Below are 22087 nucleotides of genomic sequence, written 5' to 3' on the forward strand. Positions count from 1 at the left end.
GTGTATCTATATGCATGCATGTCTATGTCTACTTAGGTCATTTAGTATTCTAGCTTGAGTGTGTCTGTGTGGCCCTCTTCCTTCCCTTTCTTTCCTCCCCTCTCCCGCCGTATTTTTCTTATCTGATGATGTTATCCGATGAGCAGCCAAATCTCCAGTAGTGTAAATCTACCCCGAGGGAATCCTGACACCTTGTTATCATAGCACATGCAAAGCAGCCTCTGCAGCATCCTCTCTACATGACATTCTGTCTATCTAGAAGGACACAGGGGATGGGAAGAGAGAGAAGAGAGTGTTGCGGTGTTTAGTGTGTGCACATGAAAAAGAGAGAGGGGGGGAGGAGCTGTTTAACGCCTCCATTTAAGAGAAACACATTTAGCCTTCATAGAGTGGCCTGGAAGGATTTTAAGGCCTGTCTTTCTTCTCTCTCACCTGTGTCGCCTGTTCATTGCCTTTGTTCTTTCTCTCTTTCAAACTGACCTCCTCATTTCTGATATTTATTAACCTCTTTTGGCATCTTTGGACATATAACTTGGCCAGGTTTTTTTTTTTTTTCTCCCTCATCTCTCCTGTATTTTAGTTGCTCATTTAAATATGTCAGTTTGTCCTATTCGAAACCCAGTCACGTACCCATGAAAATCTATAAATAATAAAACTCTATATATAACTGGAAAGGCACAGTTTGCAAACACATCATCTTTTTTTCCTGTTGTCGTTTTCCAAATGTGTCCCACTGTCTCTTTCTCTTTCCAATGCATGTGGTGCATTCTGCGAGGTCCAATTTGGTAACCATCTGTCTTGTTTTGAGAGGGCCATCTTGGCTCTACATATTGATGATGACTGAATGATACCAGATCGGTTTCCAGGCAGTTACAGTCATCGTGGAGGAGCCATAGTAATCCAGAACAACACTGGAAGGAAAGCAGTCCAGCCACTGTTGATTAATATCTTTCCTTATTTCTACCAACATGTCCATTTATTCAGTGCCACTTTACACCAACCCAAGAGCCCCCACAATCGGTCGAACACCACCCTGGTTATGTCTTTCCACATGCATGCTCCAGAAACAACCACTGCTTTCTCTGTCCTTCCTATCCTCATACAGGGCTCAGTTTTGGACAATATTGTAGCTGCAGCAGTACCCAAGCCCGAAAAGTCAAAATTAAGTAGTAAAACAAACTCGCTAATCCATGATGTTTTCATGTTGTAACCGGGGCTTGAAAGTAACACTTGCTCTCAGACAATTTTGGCTGTGGCTAAGAAGTCAATAAATTAAAATACATAGCCAGCATGACTGCAAATAAATGTCATTGGATGCTTAAGTTCTGAACCCACTTGCCACTGTGTGTAGCTCATGAAAAAGTTGGTTTCATGCCCTTATGAGTACAGTTACATGGGAAAGATGCATACACTACTATTACTATTATAAAACAAACATAATTCATGTTTGAACAACTATAATTTAGCTCTGAACTATGCTTGCTAACAAGCCATCAAGAAAAAAGTAATACCGTGCTGTGCAGACATTGACAGTATATATATGCGTAAGTGTTTTAAAACCAGAATTCTCTGTAAGGGCTGCAATAAGAAAATATACCATGCACTCTAATGGAGAAATTACCCAACTTCTCACTTGATTTATAAGCTCAGTAAACAGTTTCCTAATGAGTTTATGGTCTCAATTGCCAGTTTCAAGTCTTCTTCCATACATTATGATGTTAATTTAGTAAATTGTGGTCCAATTTGGAGTAAAATAGACGCTGTAGATACAGCCACATATGCAGTGCACTGCATGAAACTCCTATCAAACTGTCAAACTAGGCAGTGCTGATCAAATACTGAGTTGCCTAAAATCGTTTCAGAAACATATTTTAGTGTATTGTTTAGCTGTAATACAAGATTGTTTGTGACCGGGCAAGCTGCCATTGTTTTCTGTTACAGAGGAGAGGAAACTGCGCAGCTAATGAGAGCAATACGTCACCCCCCACTGGCCCTATTTAACTGTCGTGGCGACAGCCATAATGCCGAACTCGAAGATTCAAAACAGTACTCCACAAACCAATGGGTGACGTCACGTTACAATTGGTGCAGCTATAATTCACTGTTGGTATGTAGTAGTTCTGTCCCCTACTAGTTGAGTAAACTGTTAGTTGCTGAGAAGAGTTTTAATCAACACAGTTTTCATTGATTAAATATATATATAATCTGATATTCGCACAAACTGCGCCTTGTCACCACGAAGATTGTTGCACCACACCTTTTCTCTTGGCACACAATGCTGCTGAATGTGCTAACTGCTAATGAGCTGCTGCCCCTAGTATAGAGGTCTTATCAGCTGACTGTACCCAGATTGCGAGCTTGAAGTACCAGGGGAGGTTTGTTTACACCACACCATAAGCTTTGGACCACAGGATTTCAAGGTGATTCATTCTTATTTTTATTTTTTTGTGATTCTTTGTTGCAAGTGTTTTCATAACAATTTACTTTAATGATTAAGAGAGTCAGTCATTTTACAGTTTTTGACGGCTGAAAGCAGCCTCTCTAATCATTAGTAAGTCATTAAAGAAAACACTCACAACAAAGAATAAAGAAATCACCAGGAAATATTGCGCAGCTTGACACAGGAGGCACAGGAATCATTTCTGCTGGCGAAATGTGTCTATATTATTTGCATCTGTATTTATTGACATTGTGATTGTGAAGTCATTATTGAATATGATTATTGTGTTTTTTGGACATGCTAAATGTTTCTGGGAAGGTTTAAATTATGTAACTCATATCAACCCTGACACTCAGGAATTATCAACTTCACATGGCAGTGAATACACTAAAAGAAAAAGCTTGAAGAGCTCTAAATACAATTAAGAGAAAATAAAAATAATTGACATTGTCATCCAGCCCATTGGGCTGTATGGTAGTGAAGTATGGGGTATGGGGGATAGACATCCAAATTAATCTTTAAATGCAGAATTTTGCAAATACATTTTTTCTATTCTGCATGTAGAGCAGAATTAGGCAGATACCCACTGATAGTTACTGCTTAAAAGAGCACTCAGATTTTTTAATCGCCTTATATCCAGCCACCTAGACACCCTCCATTCTAAAGCTCTCCAAATCCAGAAGCTGAGCCTGGAAAAGTCCTCTCTGTCAGTGTGCTGAGACTACCCTCTCTGAGATACACTGTGACCACTCTCACAACAACAGGCTAGCAGAGTATCTCCAAAACGCAGAACGTATGTTTAAAGAGCAGGCACAAAAACATCATTGCGAAGGTCGAAAAAAATGAATTAAGCGTAACATGAGATGGAGAAGGAGCACAAAAGGTTTGTGCACAATTTACGAAATTAGCTTATGGGAAAAAAAAGTACAATAATGAGAAAAGACAACAAAAGAAAACAAAGAAGGATGTTAAATAGGAAAATGCCCAAAAAACATTTAAAATTAATTTAGAGAAGTTAAATACAGCTACAGAGCTGAAAAAATAATTAAAATTCATAAAAATATGTGGAATAGAGGCTTTAAAAAAGGAAAAGAATAAAATAAGTGTCTAGAGGTCCTATCCAAGTTTAGGACAAAGTCACATGAACTACATGAGGCCCACAGAACAGTTAGCGACCTGAAAAAAACATCTTCAGTAGAGAGTGAAGGCCAGTCATCCTGACTTAAAACCTGCCAGGGTCCATAAATTAGAAACCGCTCAGTAGGGCTGTCACTTTTTCCAAAAAATTCAAATAACACAAAATTCGTTAGAATGGATCTATGGATCTATAAACAAATAGTACCAATGTATGACACCACAAAAAAAACAAAACTATGTAAAAACTATACTACAGGAAAAGACATTAGCTCTTACCACACCAGTTGGCCACATTCAATTTCAGTTCAATTACATTTTTTTTAAATATTTGTATAGCGCCAATTCATAACAGAAGTTATCTCAGGACACTTTTGAAATGGATCAGGTCTAGACCGAAATCCTTATAACACTTACAGAGACCCAACAGTACCACCATGAGCAAGCACTTGGCGACGGGGGCAAGGAAAAACTGCCTGTTAAGAGGCAGAAACCTAGGACAGACCCTTCGGCTTTAGGTGGGTGGTCATCTGCCTCGACCAGCTGGGGTGAGAGAGAGAGAGACACAGACAGACAGACAGTTGCACAGCAACAACAGTAGCGACAACTACAGTTAGTAGTGACTGATGAACATATCTGCATATCCTTGCATATAAATCTTGCTCTCTTACCAGTGATGACATTTTTACGAGCTTCTGGCCTCCACTCGTCTGTGGTAAGCTAACGTTAGCAAGCGAGTCTGCAGATTTGTTGTAGTTAGAAAGCTGCTTTGTATAAAGTCAACATAAGCAAACTGCTTCTCAGATGCATTGATGTCGCGATTGTCCACTCAGGACGGCTTTGCTGGCTAATGTCCTCCATTTTTGTGGTAAACAACAGAACATTACTAGCTTAGTTTAATAGGGTATGCCACAGGTCAAGCTGATAGTGGAGCACCCTCTGCTGGATCACAAGGGAAACAACTTCAAACTGTTCCATTTATTTATTTATATGTATTCAAAACAGGTCATTACTCTTTTAAAAGTAAGCAAGCACGAATTTCGGATTAAAGTAATAGCCCTACCTCTCAGCGAAGATTCGAGGCATGCGTGTCTGTTACCAATGAGCCCAAGACATTAAGAAGCATAATCATCCTGCTCAAAAGAGGCCACATAGACAATGATGAGCAAGCACAGATGGGTCAGACGCCTGTCTGAAGAAAAAGATCGATTGAGAATCCAGCAGACTCAATGCAAGACGATAGAGAAAGTGCATGCGTGTATAGATTCAAATGCTGACTATGTCACAGAACAAACTATTACATTGAATTAGTGGATAGCCTCACCAGAGAGAGACACCATTCTGCAACGTAAAAAGCAAATCATAGGTTAAGATCTTGGCTAAATAAAAAAGTCTTTCAAAGTACCCAGGTTGCAGCAGAGGAACCACCATCCCTTTACCCAGATGATATTCAGCAACCAGACTGCCCAGAAAAAAATATCATGTCATCTGTGCACCCATCTACAGATGGGATGACATCACTATCCTCACAGTCACATCCTTCGCAACATCCCACCAGCCACTACCTAAAATACCTTCAAAACAGTAAACCACCTCCAGTCAAAGAAATCATTATTCTGCCTTGACCTGTGATAACATGAAAAAAAACCTCCTCCTCAGGAGAGCAGCACAATATGTTGGCTTAGTGTGGTTTAAGCAGCATAGGGCGACATGGTGTCTCAGTGTTTAGCACTCTGGCCACACATAAGGTCCTGGGTTTAGCCCAGTCCTTTATGTCCTCCCTGTGCCTGCGTGGGCTTACTCTGAGTTTGCCTTAGTTTACTCCCACACTCCAAAGAAATGATATCTGGGAAAACAACATCTAAATTGCCCACACAATTTTTTTGTATTCCCTGTATCTGCGGTACCTTGTGTAGGATTGGGAACATCCTGTTCCCCTGGTAGAGCTGGTGCCCCATGTACCAGAGAGACTGCTGACACCATAAAGTGTTTGAAATGTTCATTTTGTCATTTTAGTATATAGACAAAAGCAAATAATTACCAAACACAATTTTTGGTTAAGGATGTTTATTCTTATTCTGGTTTACATATCATGTAATGAAATTTCAAATTTGAGTGCACTCATTTTAGTTAACATTTGGCATTCATAGGTTTTTCTCTTTGTTTCTCTACATGCTGCTGCTGAGTCCTCTACACAAAAGAGTTTAGATCTGTTAAGCTCAGACTTCTGTTGTAGTATTGTTATTTTAACCAAAGTTTAGTTTAAGGACCCACATTAAAGACAATTTAGTTATTACTTTACAATTTTTTTTTTTCTTTGAATTTCATCTTTTCTATTGATTAAATGTCTGATTTGGGTATGGCCATGACCTTTTTCCTTAATTAACCTTGTATCCCTGCCTTACTGCTTGGTCCCTAACAGTTAGTGAACAGCTTCACTGCTAGATGCCACTAAATCCTTCACATGGGTCCTTTAAACCACAGCAAGTCATGTTGGGAAAGACTAGTAACATGAAGCTTGTCCAAAAGAAGATATATCCACCATTTCCAAATACTATCAATGGAACAGGTAATTAAAATAGGCCTTTAGTGTTAATGTGCCGTTAGTTTGTTCACGGAGTTGTGGGCCACACACACAAGCATACGAACAACAGGCTTACACACACACACACACATACACAGATCTCAATAACCCAAATTCTACAGGAGCTGAAAGGCACTTTACAGATTTGTGCATGGCATGTGAGCACAAGAAGTCAAGTATAATGAAGATTTTAAGTGAGGCGAACAGATAATCCTTTGGTACCTACACTCCAGTGATCTTTGCAGTGCATGCAGATAACATAACATAAACATACACCCAGTGGTATCCAAAGAATAAATTGATCTGACATGTTACAACTGTAGGTATCATGGGACTCTTGTCCTAATAGGCACAGAAGCATGCCATAGGCGAAATGTTAAAAATCTGTGTGAACATCTCCACTTCCCCAGACCCAGGAAATCCATAAGACTAGGGCCACAATGGGTAAGATTTATACACATATTTCCAAGTAGTGTATATATATATTGTGTTGTCTATGCGTGGGCACAACACAAACCTTGCACAGGCTTGACATTATCTGACATAAGTGCATGGGAATATCTCAGTGCTGTGTATTTTACATACTACGGGTATGTCATATAAATGACACGCATGACCAGTATGCAACTGTATAAAGATAGATCCAAATGTAAAGGATGTGTGTCACACATGGGATGTAGTGCAGGTATAGATTGCACATGAGTATGAGTATACATGAATATTTGACAATCCCCAGATTCAAAACCAAGGCTACATGGCATGGAATCATAGAGTGTAAAAAGGAAGTGTAGATAGCAGAGCTGTAGACTTTAGACTTCCAGTTGCAACATGACTTGGTGTCATGGTTTTCTGTTAACTCTAGTTATTTAGAATAATAGACTCAGTTTCCTGAGTCATGATACTTGGTGCTGGACATGACTTACTTGAGACCTGAATGCCTGAAGACTAGAACTGACCAGAGACTTGAAGGCAAAAGGCTCAGGAGACTTGACTTTGTGGCCCATAAATACGTAAAGATGCAATACTGTGCATAGTTTTGTCATGAATAATTAACCAGGATGCACACAATGTCTCCATAACCTAATAACGCACACCTTCAGCTGCAGCTGTCCCCAGAATAAAATGGAGAAAATCGTGTTGACCGCAGAGCTCTGCATGTCCAGAAATGACTCTAGAGGGGTACATAAAGCCCTGGCACACTGAACGGGTCCGCAGTGTGTTTGTGTGTGTGTGTGTATGTCGTGGAACATCATGCTTTTTATTTCGCCGCCCGTTTTAAGAGGTTAGAGGAGCCACACTGCCTGCGCACAGCGACGATTCACTAGACTCAAGGTTTCACCTATTTTTTACACGAGTGATAGTGATGATTTACGATAGCAGGATATTCTCATTTTCTAAAAATTTCAGAGAAACGATTCCTTATTTTGTTAAATTTTCATTTTCCTCAGACAATATATTTCAGTCTGTCTAAAGCAAGAGTGCCTACAATCTTCTTCAACCATAAGTTCACTGAGGGAATGTGTATATTTTCCAAAAGAGAGCTGTCATTCTCCTGGCCTAAAGAAGTCCAAAGTTTATTCGCATTTACTGCTTAGCATTGCTGACTAAGTTCTTTGCATGTACACCTAAAATGCATCTTTGCTTGCAGAGGAACCTTCTTATCCACTATACCTGTTACGACCCTGTCTAGGGGGAAGGAGCGCCACATAAATGTGTGATGAAAATTAACCAATAATCCTACCCCAATTCCCAAACGAACAACTAACACAGAGTTAACAATCAAGTGATGTGATTTATTTACAAACAAGTGAAGCAAAATGCAACAAAAACCAACCAACAAAACTTCAGGGTAAACCAAGGCCAAAACAACAAACAAAACAGAGCTAACTTCCTTAAACAAAAATCCTTACTAATCCCTAAGCAATATAAATAAAATACAGTTACTAAACCTAACTCCCTAACCTAATAAAAAACAGGAGAAAGGTAGTACAAAGAAGACAGAAGGATGCTGCTGCTGAAAGTTCTGTCGAAGAACTTCTGTGCGGTGCGGCATTTTGAATCCCCGGCGAACCCACCGCATAGACCAGTCAGAGCTGACCTACGGGTTGCCGTCAAAGATCTTACACTCGACAGGCTGTACACTCCTGCAGAGAAACAGGGACAAAAAAACACCAACACACACCACAGACGGAACCAATACCATAACATAATTACTAATAATAGGGCCAGGGCCGTAACAATACCATATATGATCAAATAGGTCCTGCACCCTAACATGTGTTTAAGCTGTAAACTGAATTGTATCACTATATTGTGCTGAGATACACCAGTGCTGAAGATAGAGTTGACTGTTTTGGTTGACCATCCATCATCAAAGGATACTGTATAAAAATCCTGCACAGTAAGTTGTCAATTTATCTAGGTGGGTGTACTAGAGTCTGTGCCATTCCACACATACTGCATTGCTAAAGTGACAGTACTTTGTGAGAGAACTAAGTGGCATAATTACATCTGTACCCTGGCAAGAAACCATGAAAGTGGAGTGTAAGGAAATACCAGACAGGGGAGAAAGGAGCAATTTTGAAGGTAGAAAGCGATGAGGGGAGGCCTGACTGAATTGTTACATTAAGGGCAATGTTTAATTACAACCCAGTCTCATTCTCTACCTCTGCTCTATATTTAAGTGGCAATAATGAACCATTGATTGGACAGGCACATGATGAGAAAATGTTATCATAATGGTGTGTCAACCAAGAGTTTAATAAATGTACTGTAAGCATTTTGTCTGAACATACTGTAAATTCTCCAACAGAATCTAGTACTTGATCAATGGCTGGGTCTCAAATAATAGTCTATTAAATAAAAGCCAAGTAAAGACCAGGGGAATTAAGGTGAAAAACAAAATGAAACCACATAAGTGGTCTGCATGGTAAATTAAGCATAATGTACATTTCCACAGAATCATTAAATATCAGCAAAACGACATAGTTATGTTGTTCTCATTACTCTGCTTCTGTTCTTAATTTCCATTAAATGAATGATGATCAACTCTACATTGCTGCGCTTTTTCAAGTTCAGCCACTGTTCTTGTCGAAACTCAAATCTTCCTGTAAAGGAGTTACAATAAAAGATCTCTGGGAAATGTATACTCCCCAAATACAGTTTTCATTATGCAACACTTTTGTATTTTACATAACTTTTATTATTATTTCGTATTCTCTTAATTTATTTAATTTTTCCTTGTTTTTTAAAGTTAGCATCGTCACACGGTAACCTAAGATGGTGAACATGCTAAACATTTTTAATGCTAAACATAAGCATGTTAACATTGTCACTGTGAGCATGCATTTAGCACAAAGCACCACTGTGCCTATTGGACTGGCTACATTCAACACGTCACTTATGCAGGGTGATTAATTTCCATATTCCACCAGCATTAATTACACAAACAAATGAAATAAATAAGAGATCATTATTTATCACATTCAAATAAAATGAATCATCAGTACATCTAAAAATAATTTTAATTTAACCACAACTCTTAAATGAATAACTGCTAATTACAATAAGCATTACAATCAAACTATATTATTTCAAATATGATTCAATAAACATAATAATATAATGTAAATAAAAAACAAGCACTATTTAAGTCAAAGAACAGGCATAAACTGCGCACCGCTATTTTTAAACATTTTATAATAAGTGTTGAAAATGAACTGAAATAAACAAATCACAAATACACTTAAAGGAAAAAAACATACCATTAGTGTCTGGGTCTCCTGTACATTGATGCACACACTGTAGTTTTAACATCCTTTTTTATAGTAGATAGTGTTTTTTTTGCTGTTGCTGTTCACTATAGCAACATCAAAGGCATGAGTAATCATGCGCAGTGACCATTTGCGGGACCGGATGGTAATCCTGTAAAGGCTGATGAGTTGATCAAGCTTGTCCACCCCTCCCATGGCCTTGTTGTATTTCTTCACCACCTCTGGACGCTTGACCTTAAGAAACCGCCCATCTTTCTTCTCCCACCTTGCAACTTTCGTCTTCATCTCCTACGCCAACAAAGTTGGAGGCCAGCACAACAGAATGGTTATCAAACCACTTCAGTAGAACCACCTTTCCATCCCTACTCCTCACTTCATCGTGGTTCCCTTGCTCTTTCTTTGACATTTCCTTGTCACTCTTCAGTGGTGGCTTTGCAAAGCGGACAACCCTAGCTGTGCCAGCCGCATGGATTTTCTTTTCTGCCAGCACTTCAAGGACATTGTAGGTGGTGAAGAAGTTGTCATAAAAGAGCTTGTGGTTAGGAGTCTGGATTCTCTTGCACAACCTTCTTGCTCTGCTCAGAGAGCTCTGTTGTGGCACCTTGATAGATGAGGAAGTCATAAGCAAGGCCACTTTTGCCACAGAGGAAATATATCTTGACTCCCTATGGTTCTGGCTTCCCTTTGATATACTGAAGCACAGAAAGTTTCCCTCTGAAAGGCACAATCTACTCATCAATAGAGAGATGTTCCTCCACTTGAAGCTCTAGACAGCGTTTCCTTATGGAGTCATTGAGTGGTCTGACCTTGTAGAACACATCAGTGTCTTCAGAAGGCCTCTCGTTGTTCACCACATGCAGGTTGGAGCGAAGCTGGAAAAATCGGTCACGAGACAGGGTATCCCGGAAAAGGCCGATATTGATACTCGAAGACCAGTACATTCGAACTCTTGGCAAACCCAGTGCCCCCATTGCTAAATGTAGACCAACAAGGGATTCAATATCAGAAAATGATGCATGTTATACCCCCTGACTGCATTTTGTTCTGCATAGATGTTAGTCATTGTTGTCATCAACTGGAACATCTCACTGGGAACATACTGCTTTAAGTAGCCATATGGTGTTAGTGGCTCAGGGGGTTCAGGAGCAGGACTTTCCCATGTCGTGTTTACTGGGGTAAAGGGGGTGTGACGCCACTCAATATCACTCTTCCTCGTGATGTTTTCTAAAGGACCATCCTCAAGTAACAGGTTTCTGTCTGCCTCCTAAGGCTCATAATCCTCTCTGTCTTCCTCATCCTGACCTTCCACTGCCTCAATCTCAACTTCTTCCCCTACCAATAGTACCTCTGCCTCATCCCTGTCTTCCCCTGAAATCATTAGCAAAACATTATCTGTCTGTGCTATGTCACCATACTGTTCCTGAGTATGTAAGGGCCCTAAACTTTGTATTCATTTTATTTATTTATTTATTTATTTTAAATCTTATGTGATATTATGTGATGTTTATACTAAAACATGACTATTTTTCAATATGACATTCACTGACTGTCTACCCTCACCAACTCTTGGAAATCTATCAGCATCTCCATCTTCCTCATCGCTTCCAAGAATGTCAATATCAGAGATATTTCCATTGTCGATCAGTTCAAGGACTTCAAGGGCTGTATATTCTGCATATGGAATATTTTCAACTGATTATCAACTCATTCTCTTGTTCTGATGTACTGTTTTTATAGTAATAAGGTCATTCATCAATACTGGCGAATTGAGTTCAATAACATGGTTTCTGACCCACTGTCCATTCTAATGGACAGCGATATTTGAAAAAATCCTGTGTAAGAACTTGCACTGAAACATGTGATATTACACTTCTATTCATACATTCCATATTTCAATATTATATCAAAACTATGAAATCTTGGCACAAATATCTATAAATGTGAGTAAAACTGTTGAAAATGATCCTTACTTCGACGTGTGGGGTGAAGCCCTGCCATGCCTCTCTTCTGTGTGGTGGAATTTTTTCATACGTCAACAAGCAAAGCTATACTGCCGTTTGATCGGTTGTTAAACGTCCAATTCAATGGACTTGAGGGTTCAAGTGGTGTTAAATGTTACTGTCATGTGACGTCCATTGTAATGGACACAGGGTCTGAAGGAGTTAAATTACATGGTCTGAATACTGCTTGCAGTATTGAGTTTACACCCACACATAAACTCTCTACAGGCTTAATTTGTCTTTAGCAAACTGTATTTCATTTCTTTCAAAAATACAATATGAATTCATTATGCAATAAAGAAAAAGAACTTGAAGTATTCTGCCCTGAGGGTTTTTGGAACACATTAACAGAGGTTAAATTCAATACTTCTTACCTTTGTCATTCTCTGTTCTATGCAAAAATTGGGCATGAACTTGCTGCTCGAGAATTGCCTTTAAACACCATGCATCTTTCTGCCTTTATCTGTGTAGTGTAAGTGCACAAATCTTAATTTAAAAACAAAAACTTTTTTTTATTTTTATAATTATTATTTCATGAATGTTTGACACTTTTTGCTACAGATGCACTCCTTTGTTGTCTGTGATCGGTGTGCTATATATCTGTTGATTCCATAGTGCCTTTCACGTGCAACTGTAAGCACAACAGGGTTGGCGTGGCACAGTTTTTGATTGCGAACTTCTTATGTACAACCACAAAAGTGTCCATTTGCATGTTTGTAGCCATGTTTTGTTCTGTGTGTATGTATGTGAGTGTTTCTGCATGTTCACAGACCAACAGACCCTCCTCATTCGCTCCATTGCTGTTCAGTAGGGAGAACCCATCCATATTTCAGATATTTCTATCCATAATTCACAGACCAAACCTCAGTGCTTTACTATGTGAGGGACTCTTAATAGGATGGGACATCTCTCCTGTTTTCCCTCTTACTCTGTCTCCCTCTCTCACACTCACTTTGTATGTTTTTCTCTTCACATCTCTCTTTCGTGTTTGTTTCTCATTGTCTTTTTCTTTCACACAGATAGTCTAGCTTCAGTCCACCTCTGCTGTCCTAAGCAGCTTTCCAGTTTTCTACAGTAGTTCTAATGGAGCAGGACAGTTGCACAACCTATCCACAATCCAAATAGCTTGGTTCAGAGAAAGTTCTCAGAATCCAGTATCCAGTTAATCTGCAATCCTATAAATGTGACCTTTCAGACTTTCTGGTTGACATTGTCTACAATCAATTACAAGTACAAATTTCAGCACCTATTTCTTCCAAACATATACAGCACTCCTACAGCTCATTAAAAGGTTTAAAAGCTCCACAAGTGGGTTGATCCACAAGCTGGAATACACTGTCTTTATGCATCTGTCATCTTTTGGAAGACTGCAATAATTCACTCCTGTTAATAACGATATCCAGGGGTTACAGAGATTATGTTTTTCTATGCTGAGATTCTGTTTCTTTGTCAATGCATCCCCATTCAGTTAATTAAATGTGTATTCTCAGAGTGTGTGTCGAGCTTGATTTACACAGGCATCATCCCACCAGATATTTCACTTTACTGTCGACTTGTGAATGTGACATTTGTGACACTTGCATACGCTTCAGTGCCCCTCAGATCATTTACATGAAAGATTTATGTGGGATCAAAGGTGTCAAGGGAGGTGTAAAAGGGACAACACATGATCTAAAATGAGTCTAAATTATCAGATTAATCAGTGTGCTAATTAACTGGTTAGATTACCTATTAAGTAGTCCATCTATTAAAGTTACCCAACCATATCAGATTATACAGATTCCCTCCCACTCACTTTCTCTGACCAATGCATGTATAGTATCTATAAAGCCATTTTAATCTTTCATAACATACCCCCCACCTGTAATCTCAACCATCAACTTAACTAACTAATATAGCAAATATCCTATTAAGAATATCTATGCTAAGGCTTCCACCCCCACACCTTACTCCTCTCCTGTTCTTTTCTCTTGTCTTCTTCAACCCACTCTCCTCCTTTGGGCTTTGGTCAGTAATTATGGTGGATATAGGGTCTATTCTCACCTCCCTCAGGCTTAAGGTACCTTCACAGACTGGTCAGCAGTGGACTGTACACTACCTCAGACTGTGGCTATGATTCAATACACCTAAAGGATCAGGTGTCCATCCATACAGATTCCCTTTGTGTGCTTAAATGCATTGTTTTGCATCTCTCTCAGTGTCATGGTTCTATGGATATTCCTTTATTTTTATTCTTTATTCTTTCTAAGTTTAAGTGTTGTGACTGATGATTGCATTTGTCTCCTCAGCTTCATGTTTCTTTCTCCCTTTCTCTTTTCCATATCTACATGTGTGCACCTTTCCAACTTATTTCTGGTGAAAGAATACGACATTCAACTCACTTTCCCTCAACTTACTCACACCTGCCAGTGTTTATGCATGACTAGAGATAACAGTGTGAAACTCATTGCAATAAAGATATTCCCTCCTTCAACCCTGTCTTCTAGAAATAACGTTTGCATATTACTAAATTGTTTTCATAATTATGTGACAATGTAATTGCTGCCTGCATTATGTTCAGGGACATTTTATGAAGCACTACGTGAGTTGCAAAGGGGTGGTTGGGGAGAAATGGTGGTTGTACAAAGTCTAGGACAGTCGCACCAGAGTTCGGGGTTCCAGATCTGTGGTTAGGTCTACGCACAAAAACACTTCGGTTAAAGTGAGGGAAAGATCGTAACTTTGGTTAAATATTAATAAAAAAAATCTTATGTCTTAACATGACAATCTTTCCCTTAACATAACCATAAAAAAGGTAAATAATGTTTTTTTTTCACAGTGATTGCATTTTTTGTCAGAAAACTAATGAAATATGTTGCGAACTGATATGTGACCTGCTCCATCATTTTGAGTCACTTTGACCCAGAAACACATTTTGAGTTTTCTTCATGGCTGTAAAGAGGAAAGTCTCAGCTTTATGGCGATACCAAAATTATTTTTCTACTCCAAAAATTGTATGAGACACGCTCTTCCAAAGGTTGACTGTCACCAAACCTTGTTTTTGAGAAAAAGCGCCCTAAAGATAGCAATCAACATTCCGTCATATTCCAAATGAATTGAAAGACATTTATAGACAGTTTATATTCAAATAAATAAACGTTACTGCTTTACTGCTTTACATAATTATAATCAGAGACATTGTATGCTACCATCGGGTCAGCCACGAGTGGAATATCTTCCCTCCGTCACACTCACTTTCTTCGCCATCACGATCGGAGCCGGCCGGTGTCGGTAGCGCAAAATCCGAGTCAGACTCGGAGGTCGAGCCGCCGCTGTCACTCTCACTCTCAGCTGCCGGTGCGGTGAAATAGTCCGTAATAAGGTCGATCCAGTTGTCGTCTGAAGTAGCATGTCTTACAGGAATTGAATTTAAAAGTTGAGCAATTTTGTCGTCGCGAAAATTCATTTTGTCTAGGCTGTCAATCTGTCAATCTGTCTCCGTGTCTGTGTCTATCTAAACTGACAGTTGACAGATGACGTAGATGACACAAACACGCTAGCCGGTGTTTTGAACTCTGACACCTGTTTCGTTTTATTTATGCTAGCTATATTTATCCTTTGTATTTTACATTAATTTTGACATGGTATGAAAGCTGAGACTTTATTTAATTAGAAACATGTAAAAACTGAAAATAGCCCAAAATTGTATTTTCTTGTAAAAACATGGTTCTACACAAACGGGCCGCTGCGACATCCAACTCATTTTGATGGAACGCGTCACATATGGTCAACTTTTTTGCAATTTGCCAGGTACGTTAATATTTCCTCATTATAATTCATGAATAGTTTGAATCATAATTCTGTCTGCATTATGTGTCCCTGAAATTATATTTGCTGTTAAATTTGTTGTAAATAAACAGTTTCTAGGAGCCAGGGCTCCCTCCTTGGTGGTAGGGATAACACGGCTCTTTGTGTGTGTGGACCTGGTGCTGTTGCTGTGTTACTATATATATATATATATATATATATATATATATATTATATATATATATATATTTTTTTAAAAAACAACAACTGAACAGTATTGTACTGTATTTGTTTGAAAATCAAATACAGTACAAACTGACTAAACCATTGTGACAGCTGTTTACTTCTTACACTAAGCTACAAGGTGTTCAGTTTCCAGTGGGATAAATCATTCAAATTGAGTGAACAATTTTGTCATATAATAGATGTTGACAAATGTTTCATTCTAAAGTAGTATAAGAGATTATTCCTCAAACACTGAGGAGGAATGGTGAGCTATTTGAGGAGAGAGATACAGTAGACGGCTCCTTTATCATAAATAATGGGCTGAAGAGCATCACAAGGCACTCGGTTCTGTGGAGTTTAACAAACTGCGTACTACCGAATCCCCAGACCCCCAGGCACCATTCCAATCCAATCAGCAGCCAGAAAACAATAAAGAAAATGTGAAAAAATGTCCCTATAAAAATATCTCAAGAGAATGCCTGCTATACTAATAATTGAATTGTATAAACTTAGGATCTGCATTAAAATGACTTACAGTTTGGTGTGCACAGAAAGACAAAAGTATTTACAACCCAGTAGCTTGTCAACAGATGCTTTTGTGTGTTTAATTGTGAAAAAGTAAAAGAAGCACAAGTCAGCTTGTGAGAGTGGTGTATGTGATTTTGTTTGTGGCTTCTTCCAACCATTGCTGTGAAAATTGCTCCATGGGCTCCATGGAAACTGATCTAGACAGATGGAAATGTTTGTTGAAGTTCTCAAACCAACAAAGAGAAAAAAACAAGCTTGGATGAGAAGAATAAAAGAAATTAAGAAATTGAAAGAATAATATAAGAGAGAATTCACTTTTTATTAGGCTTTTATTGGCTTAACATAAGTTGCACACATAGGCCTATATATTTGCGTATTGTGTACTTTAACATCCCTGGATGTGCTACCGCGCTCTTTGAAACATTTTTATTTGATTTATTTCAATCTAATTATTATTATAAAAGCTTACATGATTAATGTCAAAGACTGTGTATACCTTGTAAAAATAATCTTTTTCTATTCTACTTTGTGGCTGAAATTAAATTTACTTGGCTTAGTGAAAAAAAAGTCTGAAGTTGTTAATTACTGGTAGAAACTTCAATGGTTACTTTGGCCAAGAAAATTGCTCCTAGAGCTGATATGCACGGAGGCACACTCGTACAATCAAGCTCACACTGATTGTCACTGATAGCGTGCTGTATGTGTTGCACATAAAGGAATACTGTATAAAGATGCATGTAAATTAAACATGCACTTGTGATGTTCAACTCTCCTATCCTCCGATATGCACACATGCATACTCACACATTAGACAAACTTATGGTGTCCTCTGACATCAAGATGAGTTACTTCAAAGGGTTTAGCTCAGAACACTTCTGCCTCTGATACCTTAAACAACCCTCCAGAGTGTTGAGTACACACACGCACATACACACTTACTCATACACACAGTCTTGCACCTCAGCAAAAATACACTGATTGGTCCCAGTGTAGAACCACTGAGGGGGAGAGTAAAATAAACTAGAGGAAAGAGAGATGGGGGAAGAGTTTTTTTCTCCCTTTTGAGAATATATTTAATGGTACATTTATTGTTACTTCATTTCTATCCTTGGTACTTCTTGTGTGCTTGCATTGCTTACACATTGTAACCCTTGTTTTATTAGTGCAGGCACCCTCTAACAAGCTTTATGAGCTCTCTTCTGCAGAGCATCACACCAAACCCTCCTGGTATAGGCTGTATAAATAGCCATCACACTCTAAGTTGTCATCCACAAAGTCAGCAACTTAGAAGTGGCAGAGACAAAGTTTGAGGGCTCCACTAGTCATCATAGAACTACAGTTACAATGCACAACCTTTGTTCCATTTCACTGTTTTGCCCTCGAGCAGGGCCAAAGGGGATGAAGCCAGATGCGTATACCCCTTGCTGGCTCCACTAACTGACTGTTTTTGATCTCACACAATACCACAAGCAGGCAAACACAAAACTCACATCTGATCACATCTAAAGGGCAACAGGGCAGGGGATGGAGCCCAATACAGATCCATGTCAGTCTGAAAAACAGGATTAAGGTGCCCACCAGGTTAATGTCCACACACACACACACACACACACACACACCCCCTTCCACCAGACACAACTCTCTGGTCAAGATGCAATCTCTGGACAGCCAGCAGTTGCCAAGCCACCAATCACGCTGACTAGGTGAGTTGCTGTGAAGGCTAATTGCTGTTGCAAATCATACTGTGCAACTCAGTCAGGTCTTCTCTCAACCACTATAGACCTCCTTAGTAGTGTTAAAGCATGGACCCAGGAGATAAACAAAAAGCAAAGTTTCCACTGCACCTCATGTAGAAGAGCAGGTGGGGCTAGTGACAACCTGTAAACACCAACCCATCTATCTATCTATCTATCTATCTGGCTGTCTGTCTGTCTGTCTGTCTTTCTGTCTATCGAGAGAAATGCAGCAGGAGGAAATGCAGGGTGGCAAATTAAAATGATGTAATCTACATTATATGCACTTGAGCTAAAATGCACAATACTGTTGACATCCCATGCACAGCTGTTTGTTGCACTTTGTTACACATCAGCAGCTTCAGTAAAAAGGTTTTAGTTTTATGAGTACATTGCACTTACACACACAAATGCACATGCACACACGGGGCAGGGAACTGCACAATGGAAAGAGCCTATGCAAACAACAGTTGTTAACAAACCAACACATACATGCACAATAGACACTGCTCAGTGAAACGGGTGGCAGGACTAACTGCAGTGTGTTAATTCTTGCAAAACATACATACAATTTTAAGCACCCAGGCTCAAAAGCACACACAAAGGTCACAGATCCCACACTAAGACATAAACAGATGTTAGCAGTGCCATCATCTCAAATAAAAAAGCTCTGGTAATGGTATTTTATTAAAAAAATATGTCCCCACCATCTTTTAGGACAGAGGGGAGTGGAAATATGGTATATTTATGTAACAAAGACATTAAGAACGTGATAGTTTAACGAAGGTGACTTTGACTCCAGACTGTTAATGTTTAATCATCTTCTGCCCCCATCCTGTCTCTTCTGCCTTCTCCCATCTCTTCTTACCCTCTCTCCCCTATCTTCATTCTCCTCAATCCTTTTATTGTCATCATTATCCAAAGTAATCTCTGCCCACATGCTACTCTGCCTATTGATTGTCCGTGAATCCTTTTGCAGCCAGCTGGGTTTTCAAGGGTACATGCAGGTGAACAAAATATACCCATCTCTTCTGGATACATAGATTACAGTGACACTTTAGCCTAACTACCATTGACACATACTGCTTTGTCATTGTGAGCTAAATAAAGGCCCTTGCACTTCCTGAGAATTGATAGTAGGGGCATTTAATCAGTAATACAAATTTATACCACAGCGACCACTGTGACCTTGTTGGTCCCCGGATGAAAGATACTACTATAAACTTAATTTTGCAAACCTGAACATGAACTACTTTTAAGCTATTTTCGTCACACTGTAGCCTATGTAGTCAACCACAAATCTGTTTAAGTATAAGGGATCATCTCCTCAGAACTCTGACATTGACAAAACCATAATAACACCGAACAGAATCTTCCTGTCTGCTTGTCTAACCGTATAAAGTAATTCAGTGCATAAATGCTCAGCTTGATGTTCCTTCAGGCCAGTGACACAGGCGGAGAGATCCACTACGCAGCCTTGTCATTGCCTATTAATGACTCTTCACACTAAGTGGTTGCTTGAACGCTGCCTGTTCTCCTGTTCCTGTTGACTCCCATTTGTTGCTTGGCACCTTTTCTGCGCCTCTTATGTCAAAACCCACTTATGGAACATGACAAGCATCACAGACTAATACAGCTGTCATTTAGCCTCAGGACAGTTATATGTTTCATGAACAACAATGTACTAAAGTGTTGACGAAGACCGATGAAGAGAAGTAGGTGCCGAGGCTTTTTATGTAACGGCACAGAGGTTTTTTTTAATAGTAATTTAGAGGGAACAGTGTTGTATTTACTTGTGTTGTAGTTTCCCTTCTTTAAACAATTTATTTGATTGGGGTTGGTTGGAAAAGAAGCTAATCTACAAACAAGTCGGTGGAGGTTACAACATTGGGATTCTGCTGTTTTAATTGTTGTAATTGCAATCTTAAGTGCTCAGTTCCTTCAATCATTGATGTTGACCGTATTACCTTCACAATACACTTTGCTCTCTCCTCTATATTTCTCTCTTGCACTAGTCACACCTTACTTGCATTTTTCCAGTGTCACTCACTTGATACTCATCTAGCCCCACATCTTCAGTGACATATCTTCTAGAAACATTTTAAAGAGTATAAATCTAGCCTTATGAAAGAGTGTGCCTTCCACTACTTCACCTGCAACACTTTTTTTACTCAAGGCATCTTCCTCTTTATCTTTCCATCTCACTCTCTCTCACTTTGTTTGTATGAACTGCTTGACTTTGATCTTTAAATTTGCCATGGACAAAGCATCATTACTTGCAATGCTCACTTAGTACTGTAACTGCCAAAAATCACTCTGAATGAGTTTTCTCTGGAATCGCTCTCTATTTTAATATCACGTTCAGCTTTGGCCCACGGTTCAGCTTTTATAGTGACCAACTGTAGGTTGTTAGGTAAACAACTGGTTAAATAGCTGATAAACACTTGGCATTTGGAACAGTGAGGCTATAATGTATTCAATCTCTGCAAGCCTCCAAACTAAGCTGCATGTTTTGGCACCCGTGAAGTGTAAGAGAAACTATTCAGTCTGCCCAATTCACACACACACACACACAAAACACACACACACACACACACATTTAAGTGTTCACAAACTTAAATTAAATCATGCCACTACCAACATCTGGTGGTGACTGTAAGCAGAAAGACAATATGTTTTGTCCCAAATGTGATGTTAGAATTAGGGTAGCCTTCTGGTTGCGTGCATTTTGATTCTGATGTGTATGTGTGTACGTGAGAGTTGCCTATCCTAAACACTGGCCATTTGATAAATGGGCAGAGAGAGGCTGATGTGGGCCCATCAATCATTCAGACCTTGGTCTATGGCAGGCAAATAAAATAAAACGTCCCAGGTGCCTAGGCAGGAGAAATATGGAATGGACGAGAGTGACAATGACAGAGACCTCCAGACATGAGAGACGAGATTTACCTAAAACACGCTGGTGCCTGCAAACACAAACATGGAAACATGCACACTTACACAGATACTCCTACCCTCAGTGCTGTGTCTTCTCACACAGCATTTGGTGACGTTTGTCTGCATTTTAGCTGAAAACTGCCATCTCTTCATGCCTTATCTCTTCTTATTCCAGCAGGAACTGTATATTCATTGAGGAAAATGATATCATACCGATCATAAACAACCTGTACATGGAAGGGAAACAAATATGCACAAATGATGCACAAGGAAAATGCCGTTCTTTATTTAGTTTCTGCAGAGCAGCTTCACTGTTGCTCCAACTGTGCAGGTTTGGCTTGATTTATACTCTCTTCAAGGGAGGCTTCTTACATGTTCTGAAGGTCAGAAAGGCCCTTTGGATAGTGTGAAGAAGTGGGAGTAGTGCTGTGGAAATGTGCTGCCTACGTTTATAGTCGCAGGCCAAATGTAATGACGTAATAAAGGGCCATAAGGGAAGTGGGGACTGGTGCCAGTTTTGACTTGTGGGTTCCTCTCTGAATGCCTTCACAGAACGTTTCTGTTGGCAGCAGCTATTTATTATTCAATGCCCTTATACATATTTATTTACGAACGAACTTCATAGCCTGAGATTACATTGACGCACAATTGACATTTTTATTGCTTAAAGTATGTAACCAACATCTGAATGAATTAAAGGTCCAGTGTGTAAAATGTAGGAAGATCTATTGGCCGAAATGGAATCTATTATTCATATGTATGCTTTCATTAGTGTATGATTACCTGAATATAGGAATGGTGTCTGCCATGTTAAATGTATTACTTGAACCCACAGAGTATTATCAACCAACTCTGCAGTTACTCTCAAAGTTTAGCTATAGTATGTCTCATTGTTGTGGTTCTTCATCCTACAACTTTACTGTTTTGGTTCAGTCTAAATGCTCTTA

The sequence above is a fragment of the Dicentrarchus labrax genome, unplaced genomic scaffold (genome assembly GCF_905237075.1).
Source record: "Dicentrarchus labrax unplaced genomic scaffold, dlabrax2021, whole genome shotgun sequence".
Classification (NCBI taxonomy): domain Eukaryota; kingdom Metazoa; phylum Chordata; class Actinopteri; family Moronidae; genus Dicentrarchus; species Dicentrarchus labrax.